Below are 16771 nucleotides of genomic sequence, written 5' to 3'. Positions count from 1 at the left end.
GTCTACGCATCCAATTGGCCATCACGGCCTGTCCGACCCTTTTTTGAATGTCAAACGAGCCTCGAAGCGAGCATACCCCTCATTTTGATGATTTTCGTATGTTGGGTGATCCGGATTCCGATGTCAAAAATGCCAAATTTTTTTGTGGACGTCCGTCAAGACCTTGTCTATGCATCCGATTTTCCATCACGGCACGTCCGACCCATTTTGAAGGTCTAACGAGCCTTGAAGCGAGCATACCCCTTACTTCGACGATTTTCGTGTGCTATAGGAAACCATTTTTTGGATGATCCGGATTCAGACGTCAAAAATGCCAATTTTTTTTGTGGATGTCTGTCAATACCTTGTATATGCATCCGGTTGGCCCTCACCGCCCGTCCGACCTATTTTGAAGTTCAAACGAGACTCGAAGCGAGCATACCCCTCATTTCGACGATTTTCGTGTGCTATAGGAAACCATTTTTTGGGTGATCCGGATTCTGACATCAAAAATGCCAAATTTTTCGAGGAAGTCCGTCAAGACCTTCTCTATGCATCCGTTTGGCCATCACGGCCTGTCCGACCCATTTTGAAGGTCAAACATGCCCCGAAGCGATCATACCCCTCATATCGACGATTTTCGTGTGCTATAGCAAACCATTTTTTTGGTGATCCGGATTCTGATGTCAAAAATGCCAAATTAATTTATGGACCTCCGTCAAGACCTTGTCTATGCATCCGGTTGGCCCTCACGGCCCGTCCGACCCATTTTAAAGGTAAAACAAGCCCCGAAGTGAGCATACCCCTTATTTCGACGACTTTCTTGTGCTATAGCAGACCATTTTTTGGGTGATCCGGATTCCGACGTTAAAAATACAAATTTTTATTGTGGATGTCCGTCAAGACCTTATCTATGCATCTTGTTGACCCTCACATCCCGTCCGACCTATTTTGAAGGTCAAACAAGCCCCGTAGTTAGCATACCCCTCATTTCGACGATTTTCGTGTGCTTTTTTGGGTAATCAGGATTCCGTTGTCAAAAATGCAAAATTTTTTTCTAGACGTCTGTCAAGACCATGTCTATGCATCCGGTTGGCCCTCACGGCCCGTCCGACCCATTTTCAAGGTTAAACGAGCTGCGAAGCGAGCATACCCCTCATTTCAATGATTTTCGTGTGCTATAGAAAACCATTTTTTGGGTTATCCAGATTCCGACGTAAAAAATATCAAATTTTTTTGTGGACGTCCTTCATGACCTTGTCTAAGCATCCGGTTGGTCCTCACGGCCTGTCCGACCCATTTTCAAGGTCAAACGAGCCCCAAAGCGAGCATACCCCTCATTTCGATGATTTTCGTGTTCTATAGCAAACCATTTTTTGGGTGATCCGGATTACGACGTCAAAATGCAAAATTTTTTTGAGGACGTCCGTCAAGACCTTGTCTATGCATTCGGTTGGCCCTCACGGCCCTTCCAACCCATTTTGAAGTACAAAACGAGACCCGAAGCGAGCATACCCCACTTTTCGACGATTTTCGTGTGCTATAGCAAACCATTTTTTGGGTGATCCAGACTCCGACATCAAAAATGCCCAATTTTTTGGTGGACGTCCTTTATGACCTTGTCTATGCATCCGGTTGGCCCTCACGGCCTGTCCGACCCATTTTCAAGGTCAAACGAGCCCCAAAGCGAGCATACCCCTCATTTCGATGATTTTCGTGTGCTATAGCAAACAATTTCTTGGGTTATCCGGATTCCAACGTCAAAATGCCAAATTTTTTTGAGGACATCCGTCAAGACCTTGTCTATGGATATGGTTGTCCCTCACGGCCCGTTTGAACCATTTTGAAGTTCAAACGAGCCCTGAAGCGAGCATACCCCTCATTTCGACGATTTTCGTGTGCTCTAGCAAACCATTTTTTGGGTGATCCAGATTTCGACGTCAAAAATGCCAAATTTTTTTGCGGACATCCGTCAAGAACTTTTCTATGCATCCGGTTAGCCCTCACGGCCTGTCCGACCCATTTTGAAGTTAAAATGAGCGCCAAAGCGAGCATACCCCTCATTTCGACGATTTTTGTGTGCTATAGCAAACCATTTTTTGGGAGATCCGGATTCCGACGTCAAAAATGCCAATTATTTTTGTGGACGTCCGTCAAGACATTGTCTATGCATCCAGTTTGCCCTCACGGCCCGTCCGACCCATTTTGAAGGTCAGACGAGCCCCTAAGCGAACATACCCCTCATTTCGACGATTTTCGTGTGCTATAGCAAACCATTTTTTGGGTGATCCGGATTCTGATGTCAAAAATGCCAATTTTTTTTGTGGACATCCGCCAAGACCTTGTCTATGCATCCAATCGGACATAACGGCATGTACGACCCATTTTGAAGGTCAAACGTGCCCCGAAGCGTTCATACCCCTCATTTTGACGATTTTTGTGTACTACAGCAAACTATTTTTTGGGTGATCCAGATTCCGACGTCAAAAATGCCAAATTTTTTTGTGGGAGTCTGTCAAGACCTTGTCTATGCATCCGATTGGCCATCACGGCCCGTCTGACCTATTTGGAAGGTGAAACGAGCCCCGAAGCGAGCATACCCCTCATTTCGACGATTTTCGTGTGCTACAGCAAACCATTTTTTGGGTGATCCAGATTCCAACGTCAAAAATGCCAAATTTTTTTGTGGACCTCCGTCAAGACCTTGTCTATGCATCCGGTTGGCCATCACGGCCTTTCCGACCTATTTTTGAAGGTCAAACGAGCCCCGAAGCGAGTATACCACTCATTTCAACGATTATCGTGTGCTATAGCAAACCATTTTTTGGGTTATCCGGATTCCGACGTTAAAGATGCCAAATTTTTTGTGGACGTCCGTCAAAACTTTGTCTATGCATCCGATTGGACATCACGGCCTGTCCGACCCGTTTTGAAGGTCAAATGTGCCCCGAAGCGAGCATACCCCTCATTTTGACGACATTTTTTGGGTGATCCAGATTCCGACGTCAAAAATGCAAATTTTTTTTGGGCATCCGTCAAGACCTTGTCTATGCATACGGTTTTCCCTCACGGCCTGTCCGACCCATTTTGAAGGTCAAACAAGTCCCGAAGCGAGCATAACATTTGTTTCGATGATTTTCGGGTGATCCAGATTCCGACGTCAAAAATGCCAATTTTTTTCGTAGACATCCGCCAAGACCTTGTCTATGCATACGGTTTTCCCTCTCGGCCCGTCTGACCCATTTTCAAGGTCAAACGAGCCTCGAAGCGAGCATACCCCTCATTTCGACGATTTTGTGTGCTATATGAAACCATTTTTTGGGTGATCCAGATTCAGATGTCAAAAAAGCCAATTTTTTTCTTGGACGTCTGTCAATACCTTGTCTATGCATCCGATTGGCCATCACGGCCTGTCCGACCCTTTTTTAAAGGTCAAACGAGCCCCGAAGCGAGCATACCCCTCATTTCGATGATTTTCGTATGTTGGGTGATCCGGATTCCGATGTCAAAAATGCCAAATATTTTTGTGGATGTCCATAAAGACCTTGTCTATGCATCCGGTTTTCCCTCACGGCCCGTCCGACCCATTTTGAAGATCAAACGAGCCTCGAAGCGAACATACCCCTCATTTCGACGATTTTCGTGTGCTATAGGAAACCATTTTTGGGTGATTCGGATTCAGACGTCAAAAAATGCCAATTTTTTTTGTGGACGTCTGTCAATACCTTGTATATGCATCCGGTTGGCCCTCACCACCCGTCCGACCTATTTTGAAGGTCAAACGAGCCTCGAAGTGAGCATACCCCTCATTTCGACGATTTTCGTGTGCTATAGGAAACCATTTTTTAGGTGATTCGCATTCTGACATCAAAAATGCCAATTTTTTTTCTGGAAGTCCGTCAAGACCTTGTCTATGCATCCAGTTGGCCATCACGGCCTATTCGACCCATTTTGAAGGTCAAACTTGCCTCGAAGCGATCATACCCCTCATTTCGACGATTTTCGTCTGCTATAGCTAACCATTTTTTGGGTGATCCAGATTCTGACGTCAAAAATGCAAAATTAATTTGTGGACCTCCGTCAAGACCTTGTCTATGCATCCGGTTGGCCCTCACGGCCCGTCCGACCCATTTTAAAGGTAAAACAAGCCCCGAAGTGAGCATACCCCTTATTTCGACGATTTTCGTGTGCTATAGCAAACCATTTTTTGGGTGATCCGGATTCCGATGTCAAAAATACCAATTTTTATTGTGGATGTCCGTCAAGACCTTATCTATGCATCTTATTGACCCTCACGTCCCGTCCGACCTATTTTAAAGGTCAAACGAGCCCCGTAGTTAGCATACCTCTCATTTCGATGATTTTCGTGTGCTTTTTTGGGTAATCAGGATTCCGATGTCAAAAATGCCAAAATTTTTTGTGGACGTCCGTCAAGACCATGTCTATGCATCCGGTTGGCCCTCACGGCCCGTCCGGCCCATTTTCAAGGTTAAACGAGCCGCGAAGCGAGCATACCCCTCATTTCAATGATTTTCGTGTGCTATAGAAAACCATTTTTTGGGTGATCCAGATTCCGATGTAAAAAATGCCAAATTTTTTTGTGGACGTCCTTCATGACCTTGTCTAAGCATCCGGTTTGTCCTCACGGCCTGTCCGACCCATTTTCAAGGTCAAACGAGCCCCATAGCGAGCATACCCCTCATTTCGATGATTTTTGTGTTCTATAGCAAACCATTTTTTGGGTAATCCGGATTACGACGTCAAAATGCCAAATTTTTTTTGAGGACGTCCGTCAAGACCTCGTCTATGCATCCGGTTGGCCCTCACGGCCCTTCCAATTCATTTTGAAGGTCAAATGAGCCCCGAAGCGAGCATACCCCTCATTTCAACGATTTTCGTGTGCTATAGCAAACCATTTTTTAGGTGATCCAGACTCCGACGTCAAAAATGCCCAATTTTTTGTAGACGTCCTTTATGACCTTGTCTATGCATCCGGTTTGCCCTCACGGCCTGTCCGACCCATTTTCAAGGTCAAACAAGCCCCAAAGCGAGCATACCCCTCATATCAATGATTTTCGTGTGCTATAGCAAATAATTTTTTGGGTGATCCGGATTTCGACGTCAAAATGCCAAATTTTTTTGAGGACATCCGTCAAGACCGTGTATATGCATACGGTTGTCCCTCATGGCCCGTCCGACCCATTTTGAAGTTCAAACGAGCCCTGAAGCGAGCATACCCCTCATTTCGATAATTTTCGTGTGCTCTAGCAAACCATTTTTTGGGTGATCCAGATTTCGACGTCAAAAATGCCAAATTTTTTAGCGGACATCCGTCAAGACCTTGTCTATGCATCCAGTTGGCCCTCACGACCTGTCCGACCCATTTTGAAGTTAAAACGAGCCCCGAAGCGAGCATACCCCTTATTTCAACGATTTTTGTGTGCTATAGAAAACCATTTTTTGGGAGATCCGGATTCCGACGTCAAAAATGCCAATTATTTTTGTGGACGTCCGTCAAGACCTTGTCTATGCATCCAGTTGGCCCTCATGGCCTGTCCGACCCATTTTGAAGGTCAAACGAGCCCCAAAGCGAGCATACCCCTCATTTCGACTATTTTTGTGTGCTATAGCAAACCATTTTTTGGGTGATCCGGATTCTGATGTCAAAAATGCCAATTTTTTTTGTGGACGTCCGTCAAGACCTTGTCTATGCATCCGATTGGACATCACGGCATGTACGACCCATTTTGAAGGTCAAACGTGCCCCGAAGCGTGCATACCTCTCATTTTGACGACTTTCGTGTACTATAGCAAACTATTTTTCGGGTGATCCAGATTCCGACGTCAAAAATGCCAAATTTTTTTGTGGGCGTCTGTCAAGACCTTGTATATGCATCCAATTTGCCATCACGGCCCGTTCGACCTATTTGGAAGGTGAAACTAGCCTCGAAGCGAGCATACCCCTCATTTCGACGATTTTCGTGTGCTTCAGCAAACCATTTTTTGGGTGAACCAGATTCCAACGTCAAAAATGCCAAATTTCTTTGTGGACGTCCATAAAGATCTTGACTATGCATACGGTTGGCCATCACGGCCTGTCCGACCCATTTTTGAAGGTCAAACGAGCCCCGAACCGAGCATACCCCTCATTTCAATGATTATCGTGTGCTATAGCAAACCATTTTTTGGGTGATCCGAATTCTGACGTCAAAAATGCAAAATTTTTTGTGGACGTCCGTCAAAACCTTGCTATGCATCCGATTGGACATCACGGCCTGTCCGACCCATTTTGAAGGTCAAACGTGCCCCGAAGCGAGCATACCCCTCATTTTGACGACATTCGTGTGCTATGGCAAACCATTTTTTGTGTGATCCAGATTCCGACGTCAAAAATGCCAAATTTTTTTGTGGACGTCTGTCATGACCTTTTCTATGCATCCGGTTGGCCCTCACGTCCTGTCCGACACATTTTGAAGGTCAAACGAGCCCCTAAGCGAGCATACCCCTAATTTCAACGATTTTTGTGTGCTAAAGCAAACCAATTTTTGGGTGATTCAGATTCCGACGTCAAAAATGCCAAATTATTTTGTGGACGTCTATTGAGACCTTGTCTATGCATCCGGTTGGCCATCACGGCCTGTACGACCCATTTTGAAGGTCAAACGTGCCCCGAAGCGATCATACCCCTCATTTCGACGATTTTCGTGTGCTATAGCTAACCACTTTTTGGGTGATCCGGATTCTGACGTCAAAAATGCCAAATTAATTTGTGAACCTCCGTCAAGACCTTGTCTAGGCATCCGGTTGGCCCTCACGGCCCCTCCGACCCATTTTAAAGGTAAAACAAGCCCCGAAGTGAGCATACCCTTATTTCGACGGTTTTCTTGTGCTATAGCAAACCATTTTTTGGGTGATCCGGATTCCGACGTCAAAAATACCAATTTTTATTATGGATGTCTGTCAAGACCTTATCTATGCATCTTGTTGACCCTCACGTCCTGTCCGACCTATTTTGAAGGTCAAACGAGCCCGTAGTTAGCATACCTCTCATTTCGACGATTTTCGTGTGCTTTTTTGGGTAATCAGGATTCTGATGTCAAAAATGCCAAATTTTTTTGTGGACGTCTGTCAAGACCATGTCTATGCATCCGGTTGGACCTCATGGCCCATCCGACCCATTTTCAAGGTTAAACGAGCCGCGAAGCGAGCATACCCCTCATTTCAATGATTTTCCTGTGCTATAAAAAACCATTTTTTGGGTGATCCAGATTCCGACGTAAAAAATGCCAAATTTTTTTGTGGACGTCCTTCATGACCTTGTCTAAGCATCCGGTTGGTCCTCACGGCCTGTCCGACCTATTTTCAAGGTCAAACGAGCCCCATAGCGAGCATACCCCTCATTTCGATTATTTTCGTGTTCTATAGCAAACCATTTTTTTGGTGATCCGGATTACGACATCAAAATGCCAAATTTTTTTAGGACGTCCGTCAAGACCTCGAATATGCATCCGGTTGGCCCTCACGGCCCTTCCAACCCATTTTGAAGGTCAAACGAGCCCCGAAGCCAGCATACCCCTCTTTTTGACGATTTTCGTGTGCTATAGGAAACCATTTTTTGGGTGATCCAGACTCCGACGTCAAAAATGCCCAATTTTTTTGTGGACGTCCTTTATGACCTTTTCTATGCATCCGGTTTGCCCTTACGGCCTGTCCGACCCATTTTCAAGGTCAAACGAGCCCCAAAGCAAGCATACCCCTCATTTCAATGATTTTCGTGTTCTATAGCAAACAATTTTTTGGGTGATCCGGATTCCGACGTCAAAATGCCAAATTTTTTTGAGGACATCCGTCAAGACCTTGTCTATGCATACGGTTGTCCCTCACGGCCTGTCCGACCCATTTTGAAGTTCAAACGAGCCCTAAAGCTAACATACCCCTCATTTCGACGATTATCGTGTGCTCTAGCAAACCATTTTTTGGGTGATCCAGATTTCGACGTCAAAAATGCCAAATTTTTTTGCGGACATCCTTCAAGACCTTGTCTATGCATCCGGTTAGCCCTCACGGCCTGTCCGACCCATTTTGAAGTTAAAACGAGTCCCAAAGCGAGCAGACCCCTCATTTCGACGATTTTTGTGTGCTATAGCAAACCATTTTTTGGGAGATCCGGATTCCGACGTCAAAAATGCCAATTATTTTTGTGGACGTCCGTCAAGACCTTGTCTATGCATCCAGTCTGCCCTCACGGCCCGTCTGACCCGTTTTGAAGGTCAAACGAGCCCCAAAGCGAGCATACCCCTCATTTCGACGATTTTTGTGTGCGATAGCAAACCATTTTTTTGGTGATCCGGACTCTGATGTCAAAAATGCCAATTTTTTTGTGGACGTCCGTCAAGACCTTGTCTATGCATCCGATTGGACATCACGGCATGTACGACCCATTTTAAAGGTCAAACGTGCCCCGAAGCGTGCATACCTCTCATTTTGACGATTTTCGTGTACTATAGCAAACTATTTTTCGGGCGATCCAGATTCCGACGTCAAAAATGCCAAATTTTTTTGTGGGCGTCTGTCAAGACCTTGTCTATGCATCCAATTGGCCATCATGTCCCGTCCGACCTATTTGGAAGGTTAAACGAGCCCCGAAGCGAGCATACCCCTCATTTCGACGATCTTCGTGTGCTACAGCAAACCATTTTTTGGGTGAACCAGATTCCAACGTCAAAAATGCCAAATTTTTTTGTGTACGTCCGTCAAGACCTTGTCTATGCATCCGGTTGTCCATCACGGCCTATCCGACCCATTTTTGAAGGTCAAACGAGCCCCGAAGCGAGCATACCCCTCATTTCAACGATTATCGTGTTCTATAGCAAACAATTTTTTGGGTGATCCGGATTTCGACGTCAAAAATACCAATTTTTTTGTGAATGTTTGTCAAGACCTACTCTATGCATCCGGTTGTACCTCACGGCCCGTCCGACCCATTTTGAAGGTCAAACGATCCCCGAAGCGAGCATACCCCTTATTTCGATGATTTTCATGTGCTTTTTTGGGTTATCAAGACTCCGACGTCAAAAATGCCAAATTTTTTTGTGGACGCCTCTCAAGACCTTGTCTATGCATCCGGTTGGCCATCACGGCCTGTCCGACCCATTTGAAAGGAGAAACGAGCCCCGAAGCGAGCGTACGCCTCATTTCGACGAATTTGGTGTGCTACATCAAACCATTTTTTGGGTGATCCGGATTCCAACAACAAAAATGCCAATTTTTTTTGTGAAGGTCTGTCAAGACCTTGTCTATGCATCCGGTTGGCCATCAAGTCCTGTCCGACCCATTTTTGAAGGTCAAACGAGCCCCAAAGCTAGCATACCCCTCATTTCGACGATTTTCATGTGCTATAGCAAACCATTTTTTGGATGATATGGATTCTGATGTCAAAAATGCCAATTTTTTTTGTGGACGTCCTTCATGACCTTGTCTAAGAATCCGGTTGGTCCTCACGGCCTGTCCGACCAATTTTCAAGGTCAAACGAGCCCCATAGCGAGCATACCCCTCATTTCGATGATTTTCGTGTTCTATAGCAAACCATTTTTTGGGTGATCCGGATTACGACGTCAAAATGCAAAATTTTTTTGAGGACGTCCGTCAAGACCTCGTCTATGCATCCGGTTGGCCCTCACGTCCTGTCCGACACATTTTGAAGGTCAAACGAGCCCCTAAGCGAGCATACCCCTAATTTCGACGATTTTTGTGTGCTAAAGCAAACCATTTTTTGGGTGATTCAGATTCCGACGTCAAAAATGCCAAATTATTTTGTGGACGTCTATTGAGACCTTGTCTATGCATCCGGTTGGCCATCACGGCCTGTCTGACCCATTTTGAAGGTCAAACGTGCCCCGAAGCGATCATACCCCTCATTTCGACGATTTTCGTGTGCTATAGCTAACCACTTTTTGGGTGATCCAGATTCTGACGTCAAAAATGCCAAATTAATTTTTGGACCTCCGTCAAGACCTTGTCTAGGCATCCGGTTGGCCCTCACGGCCCCTCCGACCCATTTTAAAGGTAAAACAAGCCCCGAAGTGAGCATACCCTTATTTCGACGGTTTTTGTGTGCTATAGCAAACCATTTTTTGGGTGATCCGGATTCCGACGTCAAAAATACCAATTTTTATTATGGATGTCTGTCAAGACCTTATCTATGCATCTTGTTGACCCTCACGTCCTGTCCGACCTATTTTGAAGGTCAAACGAGCCCGTAGTTAGCATACCTCTCATTTCGACGATTTTCGTGTGCTTTTTTGGGTAATCAGGATTCTGATGTCAAAAATGCCAAATTTTTTTGTGGACGTCTGTCAAGACCATGTCTATGCATCCGGTTGGACCTCACGGCCCATCCGACCCATTTTCAAGGTTAAACGAGCCGCGAAGCGAGCATACCCCTCATTTCAATGATTTTCGTGTGCTATAAAAAACCATTTTTTGGGTGATCCAGATTCCGACGTAAAAAATGCCAAATTTTTTTGTGGACGTCCTTCATGACCTTGTCTAAGCATCCGGTTGGTCCTCACGGCCTGTCCGACCTATTTTCAAGGTCAAACGAGCCCCATAGCGAGCATACCCCTCATTTCGATTATTTTCGTGTTCTATAGAAAACCATTTTTTTGGTGATCCGGATTACGACATCAAAATGCCAAATTTTTTTAGGACGTCCGTCAAGACCTCGAATATGCATCCGGTTGGCCCTCACGGCCCTTCCAACCCATTTTGAAGGTCAAACGAGCCCCGAAGCCAGCATACCCCTCTTTTTGACGATTTTCGTGTGCTATAGGAAACCATTTTTTGGGTGATCCAGACTCCGACGTCAAAAATGCCCAATTTTTTTGTGGACGTCCTTTATGACCTTTTCTATGCATCCGGTTTGCCCTTACGGCCTGTCCGACCCATTTTCAAGGTCAAACGAGCCCCAAAGCAAGCATACCCCTCATTTCAATGATTTTCGTGTTCTATAGCAAACAATTTTTTGGGTGATCCGGATTCCGACGTCAAAATGCCAAATTTTTTTGAGGACATCCGTCAAGACCTTGTCTATGCATACGGTTGTCCCTCACGGCCTGTCCGACCCATTTTGAAGTTGAAACGAGCCCTAAAGCTAACATACCCCTCATTTTGACGATAATCGTGTGCTCTAGCAAACCATTTTTTGGGTGATCCAGATTTCGACGTCAAAAATGCCAAATTTTTTTGTGGACATCCTTCAAGACCTTGCCTATGCATCCGGTTAGCCTCACGGCCTGTCCGACCCATTTTGAAGTTAAAACGAGTCCCAAAGCGAGCATACCCCTCATTTCGACGATTTTTGTGTGCTATAGCAAACCATTTTTTGGGAGATCCGGATTCCGACGTCAAAAATGCCAATTATTTTTGTGGACGTCCGTCAAGACCTTGTCTATGCATCCAGTCTGCCCTCACGGCCCGTCTGACCCGTTTTGAAGGTCAAACGAGCCCCAAAGCGAGCATACCCCTCATTTCGACGATTTTTGTGTGCGATAGCAAACCATTTTTTTGGTGATCCGGATTCTGATGTCAAAAATGCCAATTTTTTTGTGGACGTCCGTCAAGACCTTGTCTATGCATCCGATTGGACATCACGGCATGTACGACCCATTTTAAAGGTCAAACGTTCCCCGAAGCGTGCATACCTCTCATTTTGACGATTTTCGTGTACTATAGCAAACTATTTTTCGGGCGATCCAGATTCCGACGTCAAAAATGCCAAATTTTTTTGTGGGCGTCTGTCAAGACCTTGTCTATGCATCCAATTGGCCATCATGTCCCGTCCGACCTATTTGGAAGGTTAAACGAGCCCCGAAGCGAGCATACCCCTCATTTCGACGATTTTCGTGTGCTACAGCAAACCATTTTTTGGGTGAACCAGATTCCAACGTCAAAAATGCCAAATTTTTTTGTGTACGTCCGTCAAGACCTTGTCTATGCATCCGGTTGTCCATCACGGCCTATCCGACCCATTTTTGAAGGTCAAACGAGCCCCGAAGCGAGCATACCCCTCATTTCAACGATTATCGTGTTCTATAGCAAACAATTTTTTGGGTGATCCGGATTTCGACGTCAAAAATACCAATTTTTTTGTGAATGTTTGTCAAGACCTACTCTATGCATCCGGTTGTACCTCACGGCCCGTCCGACCCATTTTGAAGGTCAAACGATCCCCGAAGCGAGCATACCCCTTATTTCGATGATTTTCATGTGCTTTTTTGGGTTATCAAGACTCCGACGTCAAAAATGCCAAATTTTTTTGTGGACGCCTCTCAAGACCTTGTCTATGCATTCGGTTGGCCATCACGGCCTGTCCGACCCATTTGGAAGGAGAAACGAGCCCCGAAGCGAGCGTACGCCTCATTTCGACGAATTTGGTGTGCTACATCAAACCATTTTTTGGGTGATCCGGATTCCAACAACAAAAATGCCAAATTTTTTTGTGAAGGTCTGTCAAGACCTTGTCTATGCATCCGGTTGGCCATCAAGTCCTGTCCGACCCATTTTTGAAGGTCAAACGAGCCCCAAAGCTAGCATACCCCTCATTTCGACGATTTTCATGTGCTATAGCAAACCATTTTTTGGATGATCTGGATTCTGATGTCAAAAATGCCAATTTTTTTTGTGGACGTCCTTCATGACCTTGTCTAAGAATCCGGTTGGTCCTCACGGCCTGTCCGACCAATTTTCAAGGTCAAACGAGCCCCATAGCGAGCATACCCCTCATTTCGATGATTTTCGTGTTCTATAGCAAACCATTTTTTGGGTGATCCGGATTACGACGTCAAAATGCAAAATTTTTTTGAGGACGTCCGTCAAGACCTCGTCTATGCATCCGGTGGGCCGTCACGGCCCTTCCAACCCTATTTGAAGGTCAAACGACCCCGGAAGCGATCATACCCCTCCTTTCGACAATTTTCGTGTGTTATAGCAAACCATTTTTTGGGTGATCCAGATTCCGGCGTCAAAAATGCCAAATTTTTTTTGGACGTCCTTCAAGACCTTGTCGATGCATCCGGTTGGCCCTTACGGCCCGTCCGACCCATTTTGAAGGTCAAACGAGCCCCAAAGCGAGCATACCCCTCATTTAAACGATTTTTGTGTGCTATAGCAAACCATTTTTTGGGTGATTCGGATTACGACGTCAAAATGCCAAATTTTTTTGTGGACGTCCGTCAAGACCTTATCTATGCATCCGGTTGTCCCTCACGGCCCGTCCGGCCCATTTTCAAGGTTAAACGAGTCGCGAAGCAAGCATACCCCTCATTTCAATGATTTTCGTGTGCTATAAAAAACCATTTTTTTGGGTGATCCAAATTCCGACGTAAAAAATGCCAATTTTTTTGTGGACGTCCTTCATGACCTTGTCTAAGCATCCGGTTGGTCCTCACGGTCTGTCCGACCCATTTTCAAGGTCAAACAAGCCCCATAGCGAGCATACCCTCATTTCGATAATTTTTGTGTGCTATAGCAAACCATTTTTTGGGTGATTCGGATTACGACGTCAAAATGCCAAATTTTTTTGTGGACGTCCGTCAAGACCTTATCTATGCATCCGGTTGTCCCTCACGGCCCGTCCAACCCATTTTGAAGGTCAAACGAGCCCCGAAGCGAGCATACCCCTCATTTCGATGATTTTCGTGTTCTATAGCAAACCATTTTTTGGGTGATCAAGATTCTGACGTCAAAAATGCAAAAAATTTTTGTGGACGTCCTTCAAGACCTTGTCTATGCATCCGGTTGGACCTCACGGCCGGTTCGACCCATTTCGAAGGTAAACCAAGCCTCGAAGCGAGTATATCTCTTATTTCAATGATTTTTGTGTGCTATAGCAAACCATTTTTTGGGTGAACCGGATTCCGATATCAAAAATGCCAATTTTTTTTGTGGACATCCCTCAAGACCTTGTGTATGCATCCAGTTGACCCTCACGGTCTGTCTGACCCATTTTGAAGGACAAACGAGCCCAAAAGTGAGCATACCCCTCATTTCGACGATTTGCGTGTGCTATTGAAAACCATTTTTTGGGTTACCCGGATTCCAACGTCAAAAATGCCAAATTTTTTTTTGGACATCCGTCAAGACCTTTTCTATGCATCCGATTGTCCCTCACGGCCCGTCTGACCTATTTCTAATGTCAAACAAGCCCCAATGCGAGCATAACCCTCATTTCAATGATTTTCGTGTGCTATAGCAAACCATTTTTCGGGTAATCTGGATTCCGACGTCAAAAATGCCAAATTTTTTTGTGGGCGTCTATCGAGACCTTGTCTATGCATTTTATTGGGCCTCACGGCCTTTCCGACCTATTTTGAAGGTCAAACAAGCCCCGAAGCGAGCATACCCCTCATTTCAATGATTTTCGTGTGCTATGTCAAACCATTTTTTGGGTGATCTGTATTTCGACATCAAAAATGCGAAATTTTTTTGTGGACGTCGGTCAAGACCTTGTATATGCATCCGGTTGGCCATCACGGCCTGTCCGACCCATTTTGAAGGTCAAACGAGCCCACGAAGCGAGCATACCCCTCATTTCATCGATTTCCGTGTGCTATAGCAAGCCATTTTTTGGGTGATCCGGATTCCGACGTCAAAAATTCCAATTTTTTTGTGGACTTCTTTCAAGACCTTGTCTATGCATCCGGTTTTCACTCACGGCCCGTCCGACCCATTTTTAAGGTCAAACAAGCCCTGAAGCGAGCATACCCATCATTTCGACGATTTTCGTGTGCTATAGCAAACCATTTTTCGGTAATCCGGATTCCGACGTCAAAAATGCCAAATTTTTTTGTAGACGTCCGTCAAGACCTTTTCTATGCATCCGGTTGTCCCTCACGGCCCGTCCGACCCATTTTGAAGGTCAAACGAGCCCCGAAGCGAGCATACCCCTCATTTCGACGATTTTCGTGTGCTATGGCAAACCATTTTTTGGGTGATCCTTATTCCGACGTCAAAAATGCCAAATTTTATTGTGGACGTCCGTCAAGACCTTTTTTATGCATACCGTTTGCCCTCACGGCCCGTCCGAGCCATTTTGAAGGTCAAACGAGTCTCGAAGCGAGAATACCCCTCATTTCGACGATTTTCGTGTTCTATAGGAAACCATTTTTTGGGTGATTCAGATTCAGACGTCAAAAATGCTAAATGTTTTTGTGGACATTCGTCAAGACCTTGTCTATGCATGTGGTTGTTCATCACGGCCCGTCTGACCCATTTTGAAGGTCAAACGAGCCCCGAAGCGAGCATACCCCTCATTTCGATGATTTTCGTGTGCTATAGAAAACCATTTTTTGGATGATCCAGATTCCGACGTCAAAAATGCCATTTTTTTGTGTACGTACGTCAAGACCTTATCTATGTATACGGTTTTCCCTCACGGCCCGTCCTACCAATTTTGAAGGTCAAACAAGCCTTGAAGCTAGCATACCCCTCATTTCGACGATTTTCGTGTGCTATAGCAAACCATTTTTTGGGTGATCCGGATTTCGAAGTCAAAAATGCGAAATTTTTTTGTGGACGTCCGTCAAGACCTTGTCAATGCATCCAATTTTCCTCATGGACTGTCCGACCCATTTTGAATGTCAAACGAGCCCCGAAGCGAAAATACATTTTCATTTTGACGATTTTCGTGTGCTATAGAAAACCATTTTTTGGGTGATCCGGATTCCAACGTCAAAAATGCAAAATAATTTTCTGGACGTCTGTCAAGACCTTGTCTATGCATAAGGTTCGCCCTCACGGCCCGTCCGGCCCTTTTTGAAGGTAAAACAAGCCCCGAAGCGAGCATACCCCTCATTTCGACGATTTTCGTTTGCTATAGCAAACCATTTTTTGGGTGATCTGGATTACGACGTCAAAAATACCAAATTTTTTTTAGTACGTCCGTCAAGACCTTGTCTATGCATCCAGTTGACCATCATGGCCCGTCCGACCCATTTTGAAGGTCAAACAAGTCCTGAAGTTAGCATACCCCTAATTTTGATGATTTTCGTGTTCTTTTTTGGTTGATCCAGATTCCTACGTCAAAAATGCCAAATTTTTTGGTGGACGTCCTTCAAGACCTTGTCTATGCATCAAGTTGGCCCTCACGGCCGGTCCAACCCATTTTGAAGGTCAAACGAGCCCCAAAGCGAGCATACCCTTCATTTCGACGATTTTCGTGTGCTATAGCAAACCATTTTTTGAGTGATCCAGATTTCGACGTCAAAAATGCCAAATGTTTTTGTGGTCATCCGTCAAGACCTTTTCTATGCATTCGGTTGGCCAACACGGCCTGTCCGACCCATTTAGAAGGTCAAACGAGAACCGAAGCGAGCATACCCCTCATTTCAAAGATTTTCGTGTGCTACAACAAACCATTCTTTGGGTGATCCGGATTCCAACGTCAAAAATGCTAAATTTTTTTATGGACATCCGTCAAGACCTTGTCTATGCATACAGTTGACCCTCACGGCCTGTCCGACCCATTTTGAAGGTCAAACGAGCTCCAAAGCGAGCATTCCCCTTATTTTGACGATTTTCGTGTGCTATATCAAACCATTTTTTGGGTGATCCAGATTCCGACGTCAAAATGCCAAACTTTTTTGTGGACGTCCGTCAAGACCTTGTCTATGCATCCGGTTGTCCCTCAAGGCTTGTCCGACCCATTTTGAAGGTCAAACGAGCCCCCAAGCGAGCATACCCCTCATTTCAATGATTTTCGTGTGCTATAGCAAACCATTTTTTGGGTGATCC

Source organism: Solanum lycopersicum, chromosome 2 (assembly GCF_036512215.1).
Source record: "Solanum lycopersicum chromosome 2, SLM_r2.1".
Taxonomy (NCBI): domain Eukaryota; kingdom Viridiplantae; phylum Streptophyta; class Magnoliopsida; order Solanales; family Solanaceae; genus Solanum; species Solanum lycopersicum.
This window is presented reverse-complemented; position numbering follows the sequence as displayed.